Source organism: Vulpes lagopus, chromosome X, assembly GCF_018345385.1.
Source record: "Vulpes lagopus strain Blue_001 chromosome X, ASM1834538v1, whole genome shotgun sequence".
In the NCBI taxonomy this organism is placed as follows: Eukaryota; Metazoa; Chordata; class Mammalia; order Carnivora; family Canidae; genus Vulpes; species Vulpes lagopus.
Window position 1 is genome coordinate 100,150,840 of NC_054848.1, and position 22,653 is coordinate 100,173,492.

General features: G+C 37.4%; 1 pseudogene; it reads right to left on the reverse strand.

Moving 5' to 3' along the window:
• Positions 1–20,684, reverse strand: part of LOC121482664 — a 44,982-nt pseudogene extending 24,298 nt beyond the window's left edge.
• Positions 20,685–22,653: the final 1,969 nt, after the last annotated feature.

The window sequence follows — 22,653 nt, forward strand, 5'->3', positions numbered from 1 at the left end:
TCAGCATTAAATCATTTCTGTTTGAAGGCCTTTCTGACACAGTGAAGATCTAGCCCATTTGGGGATCCCTATCTTCACCCTAGTGATGTTGAAGTTATTTAGATCATATTCATCTAGACTTATTTGGGCATTCCTGAAGTCTGTAAGGAGTCTCTCTCGAATCTTTCTTTTGGAACACCACAGGTCAAAGGCAAACTACCCATTTTTCAAGGCCAAGCCAAATTCTATCACCTTAATGAAACTTTCCTAGTTAATTCCTCTCCTACCTAAACAAAAACGTTCTCTGGATTTTTATGGTGCTAACAGTCTATGTCCCATGAGTAAAGGTTTGATGATATGGTGCTATGCACTGTTTTCCAATTGTTTGATGCAGGATATTTTTTTTTCTTCCCAAAGGAGAGTAATAGGAAGATCCTCTAGGGCAGAAATCAAGACTTCCCATTTGAGCCCAGTTTAACAAATGTCTTCTTGCACTTATTATGTTCTATATTGTAGCAGTTAGGATGTTTTTGGTTGCAAATCACAGAAACCCACTTAAATAGCTTAAGTATAAATGGTGACTTAATTAAAGAATATAGAATTATCTTATACGACCCATTGAGAGAAATACAGCTGGACCGAAGGAAATGGACTTTTATCCCTCTATCTTTCTTTGCAAACCAGTTTCTCTACCGTGAGGACCAATATGGTAAAAAGCATAGTTCCGCCTGGGTGGCTCAGTGGTTGAGCTCCTGCATTTGGCCCAGGGCGTGATCCTCGAGTCCCAGGATCAAGTCCCACTTCGGGCTCCCTGAGGGAAGCAGGGAGTGCCTGCTGTGCCTGTGTCTCTGCCTCTCTCCTCTGTGTGTGTGTGTGTGTGTGTGTGTGTGTGTGTGTGTGTCTCATGAATGAATTTAACAAAAAAAGCATAGGTCCAGATAATCCTTGAGCATACATTACTGATTTAGCCATGCAAAGGCAAGATCTTTCTCAAAGTTCCAATTCAAATTTATGTAGCATAGTCTCTGGCCGACATTAGATCATTCCAGATAGACATATAATGAGATAATATTTTAAAAATTATTTGAATATAATATGGCTAAGACTTTTAAAAAGAGGTAAACTTATGGTTCCATTAGAGCAGAAGAAGGGAAAGGGGGTTCAAAGAATGTTATTTGAAAAAAGAGCCTTAGTGGCTCAGTGGTTGAGCATCTGCCTTTGGCTCAGGTCATGATCCCAGGGTCCTAGGATCCAGTCCCACATCAGGCTCCCTGGGGAGCCTGTCCCTTTCTCTGCCTATGCCTCTGTCTCTGTGTGTGTGTGTCTCTCATGAATAAATAAATTCTTTTTTAAAAGTTAACAGGTAGGAAAGGCATTCCAAGTAGAGGGGACATAATGAATAAAGAAAGACATGGACACATGAAACAGAATGGTGTAGCTGAGCATCTCCAAGTAGTATTAAATAAGAGCCATAACATGTTTAAAAAGAGGCTGGAGAGACAGGCAGGGGCAAGGTCATGAAAGTCCTTGAATGACATATAAGAAAATTGGTTATATGTAGACTATGGTATAATCTGATTTATGTTCTAGATCACTCTGACAGCTGTGCAGAGAATGAATTTGGAAGAAAAAAAAAAAGAACATGCCCCAGCAACTCAGCATGAGGTATGCATTTAGTCATACTGTAATAAAATCTGGTTGAATAAATGTAATTCATAACATCCTATTGCTGGCCAAAAATTTCCTAACAGATCATTATCCATTTGATTACTACTAGCTCTTTCCTCACCTCCCACGTTCCAGGTAGGTTTGTTTATGTATTCCAGCAACTAAGTACTAGATTTTAGATTCCAGGTATTCTGTAGACCTTCATACTGCACAACAAAGGCATAATTAGGAATCAAGAGCATAGGGCTTAAGAAAGAATCTCTAGCCTGGGACAATGTGAACTCTAATTGAGACCAGTTAGCCTGGGGGATTAAAAAAAAGCTTATTAGGTCACCTAGTGAGATTGGATTTTAAAAAGCCACATAATTCCCAAGACTTGGCTTATCCCAGCACTTCATAGGTACATTCTCAGCCATCTTTCTCTCTCCTTCCTATACCACCACCCATTACATCTACCCCATCAGCCTACGAACAGCTGCAACATTCCTTCAGTGATGGTAATCTGTGATTGTGAGTCAGCAACTAGAAAAGAGAGGGGACAATCCAACTGAAATGGTTATGGACTGAGGAAACATTTGCATTTGCCCAGATCATGCCTATAGAGCTGTTTTGAGTACACAACACTCTCTTGTCATTCTCTCAATCCTATCAGCTAACACATTCAGTGATAGTTACCATTTGTGGTTCAGCGGTTTAGCGCTGCCTTCAGCCCAGGGCATGATCCTGGAGACCCGGGATTGAGTCCCACGTCAGGCTCCCTGCATGGAGCCTGCTTCTCCCTCTGCCTGTGTCTCTGCCTCTCTCTCGTTCTGTGTGTCTCTCATGAATAAATAAATAAAATCTTTTTAAAAAAAAGAAAGAAAGAAACTGTTTTAACAAAGCAAATCCAGCCCTCCAGCTCTCCTTGACTAGAAAAGTTTTCAAGATCTCATTCATTCTTTTTTTCTCACTCTCTCAACAGAACATTTTATTTGAGAAAAAAAAAAGCTCAGACAGCTACTAAAGTTTATCACCAAAGAGACACACTCAAAGGTCACCCAAAGTTACTGCATGGCATTTGCTGTCACAGACAGTGGCTTTCATGTGGAACCACACAGTGTTTTTAGAGCTGGCACTGTCTGTGGTCTGTAAAATCCCTATTTCCTAGAATAGAGTCCTGAGGACACACGTCAGAGTCTAATTCCCTGCCTGATTGCCCTTTTTCACTCTGCCTTCCCTTCTCTCCCAGTGTAGTCTACCCATTGTGATTAAGACATCTGAGGATCTTCCTTCCATACTATCCACCCCAACTCCCACAATCCCACCCCATCACTCCTTTTCTCCGGGACTACCGCCATTACCTCTCCAAGCTAAAACTGATCCCTCTTAGCAGAGGAGCTGTTTCCACTCAAAGAACAATGGAGAGAGATTCTCAGCTACCTCAGCACCAAAGTTGAAAGCTAACTAATTAGACCCTTGCAATACTTTCACACATACTCCCAAAATAGAAACATGGGCACAGAAATATGGCCATAGAAATGATGACTATACATGTATATACATTCATACAAAGACATAAGCATTATTTATATGACTATTACACAGCAAATAAATTTAAGAACTGAGTCAGAGAGAGAATGAGATTAGGACAATCTGTGGATTTGGATTCTCACAGTGGATAGTGACTTATTCTCAAAGGAAAACTGTGCAGGGATGCCTGGGTGGCTCAGTGGTTGAGCATCCACCTTTGGCTCAGGGCATGGTCCTAGGGTCCTGGGACTGAGTCCGGCAACAGGCTCCCCACGGGTAGTCTGCTTCTCCCTCTGTCTATGTCTCTGCCTCTCTCTGTATGTCTCTCACGAATAAATAAAATCTTTAAGAAAAAAAAAAGGAAACCTTTGTGCAGAGAGAAAAACAAAACTCTTAGTCTACTCTTCAAGAGAAAGTGCAGACATCTAATTGGTTAGTAATCAAAGCCAGAGGCAGGCAGAGGCTTTGTGGCAAGAGCCTCCCTTTCTTTTCTCCTCCAGAGAAACTTCCTCCTTCCTGCTCAGACTTTCTGTACTCTTTGGGAAAACGTCAACTCTGAGGGATGAAAGGAGCTAATGAAGACCTTATGACTGAAAGCTTAATAACATGTTATTCTTTCTAAGAATGTTTGCATTTCAAAAGAGAGTAGAGGATATAAACCTAAGGAATGAACACCTAATACTGGAATTTCAGAAATACAGTAGTTGGGTAAGGAAGTTATAAGTGGTAAGGAAATAGGGAGGAGTGGGGTTTCCAGCATTCAAGTTACACAAATAATTTTTCTTCTCTATATGTAAAAACATAATGTTGACACCTTCTCAAAGTACTTCATTTGTTCCCACCATCTACAGAATCAGGTCCGTCCTCCTTAGTCTAGCATTCAAATCTTCACAATTTTTCCAGGCTCATTTTCCAATGTTCCTCTGTAAAACTTCTTTACTCCACTCATTATCTCTCAAATATTTCTTTACTTACTAATTTTTGCTCTCATGAGGCTTCTTCTCCCTATGATTCCCTAAAACTAAATTCTTCCAACTTCAACCCCACTCATTCTTAAAGGCACAGCTCAATCCCTATCTCTTCTATAAAACTTTCCCTAAGCATCTCAACCAAAAGTAATCTCTCACCAAATACTTATTTGCCTTTCTGCATTATAACTAAAATACAGAAAAATACAATAGCACACAGTGATTAGAGTTGGACAGGTCTGGCTTCATAACCATCCTCTCATTTTCTATGAACTGTGTGAACCTGGATAAGCAGCCTATCTCTTTGGACCTTATCATTCCTTATGTTTAAGAAGTAGATAATAATAGTAACTATCTCACTAATTTGTAAGCATCAAATAAGATAATTCATAGAAAGCACTAATCAAGTGCCTAAATGAATAATAGCTATTATTGTATGCATGCTTTCATAACAATTCTATGAGGATCCTGGAGTATTTAATCAAGACTTCTTTTTCCTTGTTTTATCTACTGCTTCCATATGTCTTTTATCTTGCCTTCCTAATTTGAACTACCAGAGTATGTTAGATATTATTAGGTGTCCATCAAAATCCATTCTTCTCTTCTTTCTGAAATATGGACAGGGAATACATTATCTAAACATTCATGCAGTTAACTGTGGTTATGTGATTACAGATGTAAGAGGCTTGTGTTCCAGTTTCATTTTTCTCAGTAAATTCCTATAAAATCTTGCAAAAGTCACTTTACTTCCCTTGATCTCATTATTATAATTTGTGAGATGGAAATAATAAATGATAGTAACCACTATCTCTGAAATAATCTTCTTTCTAATGACTTTTGCCCTCAAATGCAGGTACCAGGTTCCTTATTTCCTAACTGTTCCCAAATACATAGAAATATTTCATAACCACAAGGGGATCTATAAACTTGGCCAAACAACCAAGGAGAACCTAGATGACACACATAACCTCAGGTAACCAGGAAAGAAAGGCAAAAATACTTTGTCTTCACCTTTAAAAGTCCACATATAAACTACGCTATATTGTATTAGAATGAACATCCACAAAGTTCAACCCTAATTATAACTAAAACAAATATTATTGTAAGTGAATCATCTTTCTTCATTGATTTAATAAAATATCCAATTTCTATTATTTAAAAAGTACTGTTGGGGTACCTGGGTGGCTCAGTGGTTGAGCGCCTACCTTTGGCTCAGGTCATGATCCGGGGTCCCAGGGTCAAGTCCTGCATTAGGCTCCCTGCAGGGACCCTGCTTCTCTACCTATATGTGTGCCTCTCTCTGTGTCTCTCATGAATGAATGAATGAATGAATGAGTGAACTAATAAATATTTTTAAAGTACTCTTGAGACAAAAAAAATAATTACTAAAATGAGAAATAAAAGAGGAGATTACTACTGATCTTACAGAAATAAAAAGGATTATAACAACTGTACGCCAACAAATTAGATAACCTACATGAATTTGATAAATTTCTAAAAAAACATGAACCACTGAAACTTAAAAATAAATAGAAAATCTGAATAGACCTATAACAAGTGAAGCAACTGAAATAGCAATTTTTAAAAATTCCCACAAAGAGGGATCCCTGGGTGGCTCAGTGGTTTAGCGTCTGCCTTTGGCCGGAGGCGTGACCCTGGAGTCCCGGGATGGAGCCCCACGTCAGGCTTCCGGCATGGGCCGGCTTCTCCCTCCTCCTGTGTCTCTGCCTCTCTCTCTCTCTATGTCTATCATAAATAAATAAATCTTTAAAAAAATTCCCACAAAGAAAAGCCCAGGGCCAGATGGATTCACTGGGATTATCAAACATTCAAAGAAAAAGTAATACCAATCCTTCACAGGTTCTTCCAAAAAACAAAAGAGAAGAGAATTTGTCTCAACTAATTCAATGGAGCCAGCATTATCTTGATACCAAAACTTTACTAGAGGTTCAAGCCAAAACAAATAGATAAGAAGAAATTAAATAAAAATAATCTAAATTGGAAAAAAGAAATAGAATTATCTATTTGCAGATGACATGATCTTACATGTTATCCAAAGCAACATAACATTAAAGTACAAACCAATATATATATATATACCGAAACCAATATCTATATCTATATATATATATAGACCCAAACATCATCAGCAAAATACTATCAAAGCAAATCCAGTAACATATAAAAAGGATTATACATCATGCTCAAATGAGATTTAACCCAAGAATGCAAGTTTTATTTAACATATGAAAACCTATGTAATGCACCACTTAATAGAATAAAGGACAAAATCCACATGATCACCTCAAAAGATGCAGAAAACCATTTCAGAAGTCCAATACCCTTCATGGAATATCGTTAATCATACAAGAATAAGGGATTGATTGCCCCAAACCGATAAAGAGGGTCTTTCTAAAATGTGCAGCTAATATAATAAGTTATAATGACAAACTGAATACCTTTCCCCTAAAATCAGGAAAAGTACAAGAATGTCTGCTCTTCCGACTTCTATCCAACACTTTACTAGAGGTTCAAGTCAAAACAAATAGATAAGAAGAAATTAAATAAAAATAATCTGAACTGGAAAAAAGAAATATAATTATCTATTTGCAGATGACATGATCCTACATGTACAAAACCCTAAAAAATGCAAAAAAATTCTTAGAACTAGTAAACAAGTTCAGTAAAGTTGCAGGTTGCAAAATAATATATAAAAATTAAGTTACAAAATACTAGCAACAAACCACTCAAAACAATTTTAAGAAAACTATCCAATTTATAAGTAACATCATAAAGAATATAACATTTATTTTTAAAAATTTGACCAAGCCAGTAAAAGACTTGTCCACTAAAAACTACAAACTATTGATGAAAGAAATTAAAGATGACACAAATAAATGGAAAGACATCTCATGTTCATTAAATGGAAAATCAAATATTTTGTAAATGTCCATACTACCAAAAACAATTACAATTCAATGGTATTGCTATCAGAAGCCCAGTGGCATTTTTTATAGAATTTTTTTAAGTCCTAAAATGCATGTGGAATCACAAAAGACCCAAAATAGCCAAAGTGATCTTGAGAAAGAACAAAGTCTGAGGCTTAAGACTTCCTGATTTCAAAATATATTATAAAGCTATAGTAATTAAAAGAGCATATAATTTAAAAAGCATGGTGCTCTTTATACCTTTTTGAATAATAATTCCCTATCACCCTCACTCCTAACCCCTGGCAATCACTATTATATTCTCTGCTTCTATGAGACTTTGATTATTTTAGATACTTCATATACATGAAATCAAGCAGTATTTATCCTTCTATGACTGACTTATTTAACTTAGTAGTGTCTGCAAGGTTCATCCATGTTGTTGCAAATGACAATATTTCCTCCTTTTTGTGGCTGAATAATATTCAATTGCATGTATATACCACATATGTCTGGCATAAAGACAGACATATAGGGACACCTGCGTGGCTCAGTGGTTGAACGTCTGCCTTTGGCTCAGGTGGTGATCCCAAGGTCCTGGAATCGAGTCCCATGTGGGGCTCTCTGCAGGGAACCTGCTTCTCCCCTCTACCTGTCTCTGCCTCCCTCTGTTTGTATCTCATGTATAAATAAAATCTTTAAAAAAAGACATATAAACCAATAGAACAGAATAGAGAGCCTAGAAATAAACCAACACATATAGAGTCAAGTGATCTTTGACAAGGGTGCCAAGAAAACACCCTTGGGGAATGGATGATAAGATAGTCTATTATTTGACAAGGAAACCAAGAATACTCAATGAGGAAAGGATAGTTTGTTCAATAAATGATATTGGGAAAACTGGATATCCACATGGAAAAAAATGAAATTGGATCCCTACCTTATGCCATATACAAAACTTGATTCAAAATGGATAAAAAAGTTAAATGTAAAAGTAGAAGCCATAAATCCTTGAATAAAACATAATAGAAGAGCTTCTTAACACTGATCTTGTAATAATTTTTTGGATATAACACCAAAAACATAGGCAAAAAAAAGCAAAAATAAATAAGCGGGACTTCATCAAACTAAGCTTCTGCACAGCAAAGGAAACAACAGAATGAAAACACAATCTACAGAAAGGAAGAAAATACTTGCAAACCATCTATCTGATAAGGGGTTAATTTACAAAATCTATTAAGAACTCCTACAACTCAATAACAACAAAAAAAGCAAATAACAAGATTCAAAATAGGCAAAGGACTTGAACAGATATTTCTCTAAAGAAGATATACAGGAGGACCTGGGTGGCTCAGTTGGTTAACTGCCCAACTCTTGATTTTGGGTCACATCATGATCTCAGTGTTGTGAAACTGAGTTCCACATTGGGCTCCATGCTGGGTGTGGAGCCTGCTTAGGATTCTTTCTCTCCCTCTCTAAAAAAAGAAAAAAGAAAAAAGAAAACTAAAAAACTAAAAAGAAGACATACAAATGGCAACAGGTATATGAAATGATGCTCAACATCATTAATTATTGGGGAAATACAAATCAAAACTACAGTGCAATATCACCTCACATCTATTAGGATGGCTATTATTTAAAAAACAAAAGATAAGTGTTGATAAAATTGTGGAAATATTGGAACCCTTGTACACTGCTGCTGGGAATGCATCAGCTATAGACAACAGTATAGAGATTCTTCAAAAATTAAAACTACCATATGAACCAGCAAGCCCACTTCTGGGATTTATCCAAAGGATAAATAAACCCCATTTCTGGGACATATCCAAAGGAATTAAAATTAGTATCTTGAAGAGAAAATCTGCACTACCATGTTCATTGCAGTGCTATTCATAATAACTAAGACACAGAAACAACTCAGGTCTCCATCAACAGATAATAAATTTTTAAAATGTGGCATATACATGCAACGGAATATTATTCAGCCACAAAAAGGAGGAAATATTGCTATTTGCAACAACGTGGGTGAACTTTGAAGACACTACTAAGTTAAATAAATCAGTCATAGAAGGACAAATACTGCTTGATTCCATGTATATGAAGTATCTAAAATAGTCAAAGTCTCATAGAAGCAGAGAATATAATAGTGATTGCCAGGCGTTAGGAGTGAGGGTAATGGGGAATTGTTATTCGAAAGGTATAAAGATTCCATTGTGGTAGATGAATAAGTTCTAGATATCTGTTATATAACATAGTTCTTATAATATTAGGAAATTAAATTTAACTAATATTAAAATTTTAAGAAACTTAAAAGTTTGTTAAAAGGTAGAGCTCACGTTAAGTATTCTTATACACTACACACACACACACACACACACACACAAGGACACAAGAAAACTCTAAGAGTTGGATATGCCTATCACTTTGTGGTGATGGTATCATATGTGTATACATACATCTAAACTCATCAAATTGTACACATTAAATATGTATAATTCTTTGTATATCAACTATACATCAATAAGCTGTTTTTAAAAAGAGTATGGTACTGGAAAGGATAGACACTGATCAATGAAATAGAAATGACAGCTCAGAAATATACCTTTCATTTATGGTTATTTTGACCCAAGGGTGACAAGATAATACAATGGGGAAAAGACAATCACTTCAACAATAGTGCTAGGACAGCTATATAGCCACATTCAAAAAACTTAAGCTGGACCACTACCTTGCATCATATACAAAAACTAACTCAAAATCATCAATGATCTGAATAAAAGACAAATCCCATAAAACTCTCAGAATAAGCGTAGGGATTAATCCTCATTGCCCTGGATTTGGCAATGAAATCTTAGATATGACACTAAAAACATAACCAACAACAACAAAAATTGATAAATTGTACTTTTTCAAAATTAAAAATATTGTGCTTCAAAGGACATTATCAAGATAGTTAAAAAACACTGGGTGACCGGCACTAAGGAGGGCACTTGATGGGATGAGCACTGGGTGTTATACTATATGTTGTCAAATTAAATTTAAATTTTAAAAAATGTAAAAAAAATAAAATAAACTATTACTTGAATTTCAAGAAAAAAGTTAAAAAGACAATTCTTAGAATGGGAGAAAATATCTGAAAATTATGTAACTGATAATAGACCTGTGTATAAAAATATATAAATTATTAGTATAACTCAACAATAAAAAAAACCAATTTAAAAAGGGGCAAAGTACTTGAACAGGCATTTCTCCACAGAAAACATATAAATGATCCAAAAGCACATGAAAAGATGCTCAATCTTTGTCTTAGTTTAGGCTGCCATAACAAAGTACCATAGACTGGTACTTTGGCTTAAACAACAGAATTTTATTTCTCATTGTTCTGGAGGTTGGGAAGTCCAAGATCAAGATGCCAACATGGCCAGATTCTGGTAAGAGCTCTCTTTGTGGTTTGCAGATGGCCATCTTTTTGCTGTTTCCTCACATGTCCTTTCTTAAATGCATGGGCATGTATGTAGAGAGACAGAAAGCTCCCTGGTACCTTCTTATGAGGGCATTAAATCCATCATGAAGGCCACAAACTTGTGACCTTATTTAACCCTAATTACCTCCCAAAGTCTCCATTTCCAAATACCATAATGTTAGGGGCTAGGCCTTCAATGTGTGAATTTGGGGGGATACATTCAGTCCACAACAACATCACTAGTCACTGAGAAATGAAAATCAAAACCATAATGAAATACCACTTCCCAACTACTGGTTTAGCTAAAAGTAAAAAGGCAGCTGATAAGTTTTGGTGACAATGTGGAAATTGGAACCCACATCCATTGCTGGTTATAATGTAAAAATGGTATTGCTTCTTGGAAAACAGTTTGGCAGTTTCTCAAATGTTAAATACAGAATTACCCAGTGACTCATCAATTTCACTTCTAGGTATATACCCAAAAGAAATGAAAACCTACATCAACACCAAAACTTGTAATCAAATATTCATAGCAGTATTTTTCATAATAGCCAAAGTTAGAAAAAAAAAACCCTAAATGTTCATCAACTGATGAGTGAGTACATAAAAGGCAGTATATCCATATAATTGAATATTTTATTTTACTCAACAATAAAAAAGAATAAAGTATAAGCTCTAATCCAGATGAACCATATGGCAAGTGAAAAAAAGCTAATGACTAAAGATCACATACTGTACAATTATTTTTATATGAAATATCTAGAATAGGTAAATCTAAAGAGACAAAAAGTAGATTAGTAACTGCCTAGGGCTTAGAGGCAGAGTTTATGGGAGAATAGTGACCCTATGAGGCAAAAGGTCTATTTTGGGGAGGTTAAAAGTGTTCTCTAATATTAGATTATGATGATGGTTGCACAACCCTGTGAATATACTGAAAAACATAGAACTGTACTCATTAAGTGGTTAAATTATATAGCATGTGAATTCTCAATAAAGCTGTTAAAAACATACACACTATTAAATACAATTCCAGAACTGATTGTTTCCAGAAGAAACACATGATATAGATTGAGCAGCCTTCTTGACAGAAACTTTTCTGCCAGGGTACCCATCCCCATTCCTTTCAACACTGAAGACTCATGGAGACAGTTTTCCAGTTAGGAAAATTGAATTTTGTTATTATCATTTATGAGACTCATCATTTATCAGAGACTTGTGATGACTTATAAACTGCCATTCTCAATACCCAACACTTTATTGTGTTAATATTCTGGACCTTGATGGTTCCACAGAAGAAAATAAACAGGGATACATATTCTATTTTGGGGGCCTGTGTTCATTCTTTGGCCTACTCCATCATTGTAATTGTCATTATTTAGCCATGGAATAGATTGTGGATCCTGGCAAGAGTGTTCACTATGGTAAAATCTGAAGGATTTCTTCCAATGCAAAGTAAGTGGAGAAGGTAACAGGATGCGTGGGTAGGGCAGGTTGTCTCAAAACAGTCTATGGAGGAATTCATGAAAAGCTGGTATGAGGAAGTGTTTTTCATGAGCTTTCATGTCACTCAAACCTGAGTTCACAGGTTCACCACTTACTAGCTGGGCTATATTGACAAATGACTTGACATCTCTGAACATTACTTTCTTCATGTAGTGATACTAAAGACATTGCCTCATGGAATCATTGCAAGGATTAAATGGGATAATACAGGCAAAGTTTCCAGAATGATACATAGTAAAGACTCAGTGACCATTATTATTTTGTGCATATTAAATCCATTTTAAGAGCAATATTACTCCTTGAAATACTAATGCAAAATATTGAATATTGCATCTTATTTAAAAAACATTGCAACAGATAGTACTGCCCAAGAGAGTTAACAAGGAATGATACAGTCTCAGCTCTCAAGGAACATTTACTAAAGTTGAGGGAAACAAAACCTATCAAAAACAATGTTAAATAACTACAAAAGCAGGGAATATAGAAGAAGTCAAAAGGCAACTGAGTTAAGTGGCAAAGGAATGGTCCAGATAATAAGTCAAGAGAAATGTGCTAAATAAGACAAGTCAGGAGACAGAGAGCTGTATCAAAATACGAGACTGTAGATGTTTCTGAAAAAAAAAAAAGTTGTAATTACAAATGAGGCTCTGATACATATAAGAGTATTTCTATTTACATTAAATGATCCAAATAATATTCAAACCAGACTACCACAATCAGGCTCTTTAAGAAGCAAATAAAGGTCTAAAGGTTCAGGATTCACTGGTTTGTGTCACCTGCTGTGACTTTGTTATCCCTCGTCTTTTTGATGATAGCCAACCTAACAAGTGTGAGATGACATCTCACTGTGGTTTTGATTTGCATTTCTCTAATGATCAGTAATGCTGAACATGTTTCATGTACATATTGGAGATTTGTATATCTTGGTTTAAAATGTCTATTCACTGAGGGGGGCACTTGATGGGATGAGTACTTAGGTGTTATACTATATGTTGGCAAATTGAACTCCAATAAAAAATATACAAAAAATAAAAAATAAAGTGTCTATTCAAATTCTCGGCCCATTTTTTGCTCAGATTATTTTTATACTATTGAGCTGTATGAGTTCCTTATATATTTTTGATAGTAAACCCTTATCAGATATGTGGCTTACAAATATTTTCTCCCATTCTGTAGGCTGCCTTTTCATTTTGTTGATTATTTCTTTCACTGTGCAGAAACTGCTTGGTTTGATGTAGTCCCACTGATTTATTGTTGCTTTTGTTGCTTGTACTTTTGGTGTTCTATACAAATAATCATTGTCAAGACCAACATCAAGGAAATTTTCCCCTATGTTTTCTTCTAGGAGTTTTACTATTTCAGGACTTACATTTAAGCCTTTAATCTGTTTTGAATTCATTTTTGTGAGTGATATAAGACAGGGGTCCAATTTCATTCTTTTGCATGTAAATATTCAGCTTTCCAAATACCATTTATTGAAGACACTATACATTCTTCACTAAGTATTCCTTAGCTTCTTTGTCAAATATTAGTTGACTGTATATGCATGGGCTTATTTCTGGGCTTTGATTATGTTTCATTGTTCTATAGGTTGCAAACATCCAGTTTTACTGGGTTGCCACCAATGTCTGCTCACTCAGCTGCCTTAATTAGCCACTTGTGTTGGCACAATATTAAAATGGTGTGACTGAGTCCTTGCTCTTTACGATTTGAAAATTCTAATTGACATGAATCACATCAATCATGCCTTTTTCTGGATATTAAGCAGCACGGGTTAAAGTAGCCAATTTACCTTAAATTACCAATACATGGCTTTTGAGTATGTATTCACTATCCAGTATTGACTGAACTCTGGCTCATTTGTCCCACCTTCCATTCCCCTTCCAAAACAACATTCGTATGTAAATAAAGGCAAGTCCTGAAAATAGGCAAGTCCAAATCACACACAGGTAATTTACATATGGGATATTATCTTGTTGCCACCTTGGGAACAGCTATGGTCCACCTTAGGGATAGTCATGGTGTCTAAAGTTCCCACCAATATCAATATTATACCTGAGCAAAAGAGCATGCCAAGTCATAACTGTTCCATTATTACGTTAGTTTCATTTAGTATATTAAATTGTCTACCTCTATGCCCTTGAAGTGTCCTTCTATTCATTCATTTAATAAACATCTGAGTCCTCACTAAATTCAAGTTCTATGTAAGTACTATTGATAAAGCACTCAAGAAGAACAGTTGAGGGAACTAGTATGGGGACCACTGCTTGAGAAAGGCAAGCACAATCAGGATTCCACAAGTAAGGCAAAAACAACCTCTAGGTTACCACCAGATACTAAGAGTTTTGTATTTAGTTGTCATCATTTATTACTATGCCCAGTGTCCTTCCCAATTAAGTCAACTAAACAGGATTCAAAGTTCTGCTAGACCCCAATGATGGCAAAAGGTAAATATATCTGAACTTTGTAGAAAACATGAAAACCTCCTCGTGGAAGAGGTAGAAAGACATTCTTCAACAGAAAAACACAATATATACAATAAAAACTGTAGCTACTTTCCAAAGGAGCAGTAATCAGAAGTTACAAAAGATGCACAGAAAAAACTTGATAAATTAAAAAACATATACATCATCAGTCAATTTGGAGGAGAGGCATATTTAAGATGTCCACATCTCAAACCTAATGCATTGTTGTTTTCAACGTAAACTGTGCAGAAAGAGAAACACAAAACTTTAGTGAATCAAGACTTAAATGTTACTCCCACAGGGAGTTTCAACAATTTACTGGTAATATACAAAGCGATATAGCTAACATAAAATATAAAGGCAGGGGCAGACATTCTTGCAAGGGAAAATGTAAGGGAGCCAAATTTATGAGCCAACTCGTTCTTTAAAGGTGAATGAACTTCAGCCGTAACTATCGTATCTCCCTAACTAGCAAACACTCTCCCCTAGTGTTAATTGTGCTTGTTGTCACAATAAGGATCCTGCCAGCTTTCCAGCCAGCAGTGTACTCTGATATCAATGTCGGATGAATATCACCCAGCCACCACATTTAGAAAAGAAATGTGGCTCATTCTTCAACTGCCTCTAATCAATACCTCCAGAATTTATATTCTGTAAACATCTACACTTTGCTTCTAAACAAATAATTTCATCATAAGCTAGTTCTCAGTAAAAACTACAATAAGTTTTCACAATATATTATGGGAGCTCTGGCCATTCAGTTCTAAATAATGGCTCCTTTTGCTGGACAAGTAAATTGAAATTGATTTGTTTCAGCAGCCTGTGCTGGAACACACAATGGCCTGCTTACAACAAGCCTATTGACTTCTGCAAGCTACTCCAGTCTGCTTCCTCAAGGACTCTGAGCAGGATTTTTAAATCATCCCACCTACTCTCTCCTAACCCTGAGAACAAAGCATCCATTTAAATAGGGGCTCTGTACAATGTGTCCAAGAAAGGGAATGTGAGGGAGCTTCCTTTGAGATAAACTGAGCAGAGCCCAAGGTGAGGAGTGAGAAGTCAGATGAAAGGAGAAGGACACAAAGAGGAAACTGATTAAAAGTCAAATCAACTGCTCCTTGTGAATCATAAGGTGAGGGGAGAGGAAGAGAAAGAGAAAGGGGGACCCATTCTTCTCTTATTCTTGTCCTCCCACTCTCTCCCTTGGGACAGTGTCATCATGAAGACAGTTGAGGATATCGACAAAATATCCCGAGATGACTTTTTCATCTCTGGAGGGATGACTGTGCCCACAGAGGACACAGCACAGCTTTCTGGCTGATGTTTTCCCATGATATTGCATACAAAGCCCACAATGCTCCTCAGGCTCTCTGTCACTCAGGAAAGCAGGCTAGCCAGGCAGAACAGGAATTTGATTAGTACACTGATTGCATAGGAGTTTAGGACTGGATTTTGGACAGCACAGAGGTTTCTTTATAGGAGATACACCTACAGGGGCAGAGCGCAGGTCTAGTGACCTTCCATTAAGGAGTTCCGGAGATACTTTTATCTTAGCAAGCACCAAAACAGCCATCCTTAATCAGCCCATGCCACCTCTATTTTAGGGGTCTCCAAATGAAAATTTCTTTGTATATACTATTTTTCCCATAACTGTGCGAGGGAGGCAGGACAAGTATCATTATTCTCATTCTAAATATTAAGAAAATGAGGCCCAGAGAAAGAAAAAAAGTCCCAAGATCCAATAGCAGTGCAGAAATTTGAACCCAGACCTTATAGCTTTAAATTTAGTGCTTTCTTCACTAAATGTGAATTTTGTTCATTCATTCATTCATTCATTCATTCATTCAACAAACATCTATCAAATGCTGAATCTGCCAGGTAATAGGAGCTCTCACATTGTTCACAGTCTAAAATTTCCCCTCAGTTCCACTTCTTAGTGCTACAAAGGAATCTAGGGGAGGTATATTCACATATATTAGTCTCACAGTTAGTAAATTTCTTTCATTAAGGTCTAGCAGGTTATTTTTCATCCCAGCAGAAACATACTGTTATGATATGAATTAACGCTCTTATCACAAAAGTCTAATGCCTGGCAAGATACCTATCAAACAGCACATTTCACCAGCCTCCCTTCAATAGAAAACTGTCACTTACCAGACCTCAAACTTAAGACTTTCTCAAGATTGCTGCTCCTTGGCTGTGAGGCTTCTATGAGCTGATCCGGGAACATATGTAAGTTGATACAAATCTTTCATCTTTCCACACCCAGCAGTGGCCCTTACCTATCTAGTACCATCTACATGCATATCAGAGAGTCTTTTCCCAACACTATCTCATCACCCAAAACTTTCCTGCTTCCGGTTACCACAACTTACTTGCCCTATATCCCCATTCCCTTGAGGTTCTCTCTATGCTAAGGTGATAGTAAAAACAATCTCTATTGAAGTAACTCCTCTTAATTTAACATACTTACCTTTTCACAGGGCCCTGTTCCTTCACAGAATGACTTGCATAGTGGGCATTTTCAGGTCTCATGGCAGATTAATGATGGGAGGGACTTATAGACAGAGGAAGAGGATTTTTAGTGTCATGTTCAATTCACAGCCCAGGAATAGGGGCATATGTCACTTTTCTGAATGAAATGAACACTAGGGATGCTATCACGCTGTGGGGACACAATGTAGGTATTGGAAAGGGCAGAGGAACATTTGGCCAATCAGGCGAGGGCCTCACAAATTCTGAAAGGACCAAACCCACAATTACTTCTTCCTCTTAACCCTTCATTCCCACAGCATATCAGGTATTGTCCTCAAATAGCTTCTGGATGAAATCTATATTTATAGCCTAGCTCTTGTCTGTATGGTCTCCAATTACACCTACCTTGTAAATAAAATCCAGCCTAAATTGCTTTCTTCATTTCTAGCTTCTCCAAGGTCTGACTATGACCTTGTGTTTCAGCAGTAGTTACTGTCTCACAAGGCTTATTGGCCACCATTTGTCCCATTCTTTCAGAATTTTATATAAAATTTAGAACATCACCTTTCAGCCCCTCTGGCAATACAAGAGAGGGATGTTCTCCCACAAGGTCACTGTAGCCATCTCATTTCACAGTGTGATTTTCAGGAGTTTAACAAGAGCTTCAAAAATGCACTAGTGAGGGCAGCCCAAGTGGCTCGGTAGTTTAAGCCGCCTTCAGCCCAGGGCCTGATCCTGGAGACCCGGGATCAAGTCCCACATTGGGCTCCCTGCAGGGAGCCTGCTTCTCCCTCTGCCCATGTCTCTGCCTCTGTGTGTGTGTGTGTGTGTGTGTGTGTGTGTGTGTGTGTCTTTCATGAATAAATAAAATATTTTAAAAATGCACTAGTGAGATAAATTTGGCCCATAGCCTCTTACCTCTTCTGAATGAGGTGATATAAAGGAGTGGCAGAAAGACACAGGGGAGGCTTCAATCAGTCAGTCTGTTTCCCAGTCTGATGACTTGCTTCTCAAACTCTATTGCCACCCTGATCCAGGGCCTCATCCTGTCTTATTGCAATTGATCTTTTACCTTCCTATAAGGTTCTCTTCTTTTGATCCATCCTATGGACTGCTGTAAGATTAGTTCTTTTGAAGGCACCACTTCCAGATTGTTATTCCTCTCTCAAAATCCTTCATTGATTTTTTGTTTATTTACAGTACAAAGCTCAAACTCCTCAGATTGGTATTCAAGACCCTCTTCCATGAAATGCCCCCATGTTGCCAACTCAATCCTAGCTTCATCTATTTCCTCAAATGAGACTTCTATCCTGCAAAGATCAGCTTTTCATTGTCCCGCCCACATATGTTTACCCCATCCTCAGAGCCCTTATTTCATAAGTCTCTCCCATTCCTCTGCACTACACAATGTATGTCTGCACCATTATAGCCTCTCTGTCTAAATGTAATTTTATTGTTCAATGCCCTGCTCAAGACATAACTCTTCCCTGAAGCCTTGCCCAGTTGCCCCCACTCATACAATGGGAAGTGTCAGGAATGCTGAATATCAGACCTGTTACCAGACCTACAGAACTGGAATCTGTATTTTAACAAGATTCTATATATATTACAGCTTGAAAAGCACTGTCCTAAACAATGCTATGATGTGTACCATTAAAAAAAAGAGACTAAGATACCTATGACTGCCAATTATGATAGGCAACCAAAGTCTACTTTCCCCATCTATCTTACATCCTTACTATGTATTCCTCGTACTTGTGGAGATACAAGAGAATCAGGAAATTTGGTAGTTTCCCAACCATCTATAACCCACAACCTGCCCCTTCCACAATCTTTATGTTATTTAAGTCCCCAAACTCCCTAGTTTTTATTCAATCAGGCTTCTCTATTTTGGGACCACAATTTCATATAATTAAGTTAGCTGCCAGCTAATTATATATACATTAGTCTCCGCTGCCCCTGCCAAATGCAAAACAAATTGCTGATTGGGCCTGTGAGCTTTAGCTTATGGACAGGGAAATAGTCAGCAAACCAGATTATGGTACTATATATGAAGAGTACTACACCCAGGACAGGTGCAGGGACAGTATCAGGATGCTGCTAAAGAATGGGCTATGGAGGATCTGCTGGGCTTGGTCTGGCTGCTCCTCTTTTTCCATATTCCTATATACCCCCTTCCTATGTCTAGACTGTAACAGGAAGTCAGTGTTGGAGAAAGTTGATGAAGTCCACAACACCAAAGCAAAAAAATCCAAAGAACTCAGAAGCTTGTTCAGACTCACTAGATAGCCCTTTGATTATCTTTCTCTCTTTCTTACATTCTCACTCCCACCCCTCCTTTTTCCTTTCCTCTTTTCTGGCTTTTAATGCTTTGAGCTTGATAAAAATGGGATTTTGCTAGGGGTGGGGCAGATATTAGTAGAGATCTCTATATCAAGATGCACAAAAGTCCTTTATTTGAAGTCAATCTTTCCTTCAATTCAACTACTGATCTCCCCTTTATACCCTCAACTTCATTACCTGTAATTCTACTATACTGTGAAGAAGTCAATCCAGTCAGTCTAATTATGGACTTTTTTTTTAAAACCAGAAGCAGATTTTTATTCTGTCATTCAATATTAACCTAAACTTGGAGGGACACCTGGGTGGCTCAGTCAGTTAAGCATCTCAGGGTCCTGAGATCGAGCCTCATATCAGGCTCTATGCTCAGTGTGAAGGGTGCTTGCCCCTCTCCCTTGCTCTTACCCATGCTTGTTCACTCACTTGCTCTCTCTCTCATAAATAAAACCTAAAAAATACTAAGCTAAATTTAGAAAAGAAATGATTGCATATGAGAGGCCCTTATGGAATATACTACAAAGAAAGAAAAAAAATTTACCAGAAATGTACATAGAGTAGTAATTTTTATTTTTTTATTTTATTTTTTTGAGTAGTAATTTTTAGTACAAAAAGCAATAATCTGACAGTGCTTGCTAACGTTTCTTTCTCCTAGAATCAGGGTATTCTATGTAGGTAAACTGTTCTCCACGTTTTAAACTTGTTTGCAGTGTTCCACTGCTAACGTGACCCTCTCATCACAGATCCCAACAGAAGTTTCAGTTCAACTCATATCAGAATGACCACAAAGCCCAATACAAGAATTTGAAATAATGAATTCTTACTGCATCAGTTTTGAGCATAGATACCATCAGAACTCCCTGAGGCACTTGTTAAACATACAGGCTCCCCAGTCCCATTCTAGATGGAATGAATCAAAATCTCCACATAAGGCCCTGCCATCTCCATATTCAACAAACTTTTAGGATAGTTTTGGTAACCACTATTTACTGCATTCCTAAGCCACAATCCTTTTGGACTGCCTGATTCTTCACCAAAGCATTGTTAAATTGGCTGCCATCGCAACTGTGTTCTAGCATATGTCCCCTGGCAGACACCAAGGGCATTTCCTGTTTTCTTTACAAAGCTGCAGTAGGCATCTGTAGTGACACTAAAGTTGCATACTTTTAAAAGGGTTTTCCTCAGAGACCTTTTACCTTCTCTGATTATCACATCCAGCAGCCAGTGAAAGACTTGTCCTCTCCCAAGTGAGAGGCCTGGCAGCAGGCTCAGACCTCCAGGTTAAATACCATGCTACGTGATCAGATTATAAGTACTCACATGCAAAGATCCTCACTACCAATGGGACCAGGAGATTGCTCAAGGTGGTTAACACTCCAAAATAGCCCATGGTTTCAAGGATGGAGAAAACAAACATCACAGATGTCATTCCACATGTGATATTCTAAAATGCCTCCTTTTAAAATACCACCAGACAGAACTGCTAGATTCTACAGAAGTTGTGAAAGAAAAAGTTGTGAAGTATGTGAGGTTTGTTTCTGAGATTCCTCAGTCTTCATGTTCATTTCCTGCATAGTCCATCTGATAGGATCTGATGTCCTCAGGCATCCCACAGTGACAGCTGACCTATGTGTTGAATTAGACTAGGCTTGCTTCTGACCTTCCTTTCCTTCTTCCTTTGCCCTCTACCTTACAGTTCTGGCTTTCTTCCCTCAAGGTTGTGCTCTAAGTAGAATGTGGCAGGTGCCAGATCATGTAAGTATATGCTATTTGGGGTTTAAGGAAAAATCCAATTGGGGGCAATTTGAACTAATCATTCCATCAATGGTAAACAATCCAGTTATTTTCACTGTGTCCCCTGGCACCTAACTAATCCTGGCCCCAGACTGAGCCCCTAACACTAATCACTGGCTAAACTCTAACCCTGGCTAACTGACAGTTATTTATGGCTGGATACTAAGACGACCAAAAAAAAGTATGATTGATTCAGAAAAAACCCATGACCCACCAGTAGAGACATGATTCAAAGGACACATCTTTTCTAATTAACTATAAATCAATGCTGTTACTTTGCTATAGGAAGGATACCAAGTTATCAACTATATTTTATAATCTACCAGTAAAAGATGAGAGATAGGAGGCAGGGAGGGATAACAATAGAGTCTTTTATGTAGGCAAACAAAGTGAATTAAGGAGAGCCTACTCCACCTAAGACCTCAGAGATTCATGGTCAACAAGATCAAGATGTGTTTTTTATTGTGTTTACTGACATAACCCTGACTCTGCTCATATTGGAAAAATAAGAACTGAGCCATGGTGCAATAATGTTCATGAAAGTAAATATTTATAAACAGAGTAGACAATAAATGTCTGAAAGCAACAACCTTAGGAGTATCCAAATGTGAAACATCCAACATCACTGCCATTTGTTGTAGCTTTGAGCTGTAAATAATGGCTCTTAAAATAAATTTCAGTCTCCCAATGGCATTATATTTGAAATATGGAAAAAATATCTGAATGACCTCAAGGCAGCTCACTCTGAAACAACTGTCAAGTTCTGCTTGTTATTAATTGTTGGGGATTCATTCATATGTCTTTTTCTAACAATCTCAGGAATCCGGTCATTTCCCAATTATTCCCCAGATGCTAATGGCTCCTTCCAGTTAACTCCTCCTAGCATGCAACATGTTGCTAGGAAGGTCCTCTAGGGATCAGGTGTATCCCTATCTCTAGCAGCCCTGTGTGCTGACAATAGACAAACTCATAAGTAGAAATCATTAATGATAAATGAGACCACATCATTTTCTAGGATGAAAGCAGCCCTTAGAGCCCTTAGCAAAATTAGGAGGGAGGGGAAGTCTGTCTTCACTGGCTTCCCTGTCCTTCCACGCCTCCCTCTTCTCTGTCCCTATCTCCTAGGCCAGCAACACAAAGTCTTTCCAACCTCCACCCTCTACCTGTTCCTACACCAGAGCAGGGAGATTCTAAGTATAACTACAAATATGAATGAGGAAACAGAAAACCTGTGTTCTAATTTGGGCTCTATCTAGCTATTTGACCTCAGGGAAGTCACTTTTCTCTTAGTCTCAGTATCTTTATTAATAAAATGAGAGGAAGATCAAAGGAACTAAAATTTATAGACTCTTACCATGTGTTAGACAATGTGCTCAAGGCTATTTATATCAATCATTCCCTTAATCTTCCTAAGCAGTTATTAAAATGCCTACTTTATAGATAAGGAACACTAGTTCTGAGCAGTTATGTGACTTGTATAAATCTGTAAAGCTTGTGTGTGGTAGGAAAGAGATATTTTCATCCAGATTTGTGTTTCTGACCACATTGTTTTGAGGGCCATGGCA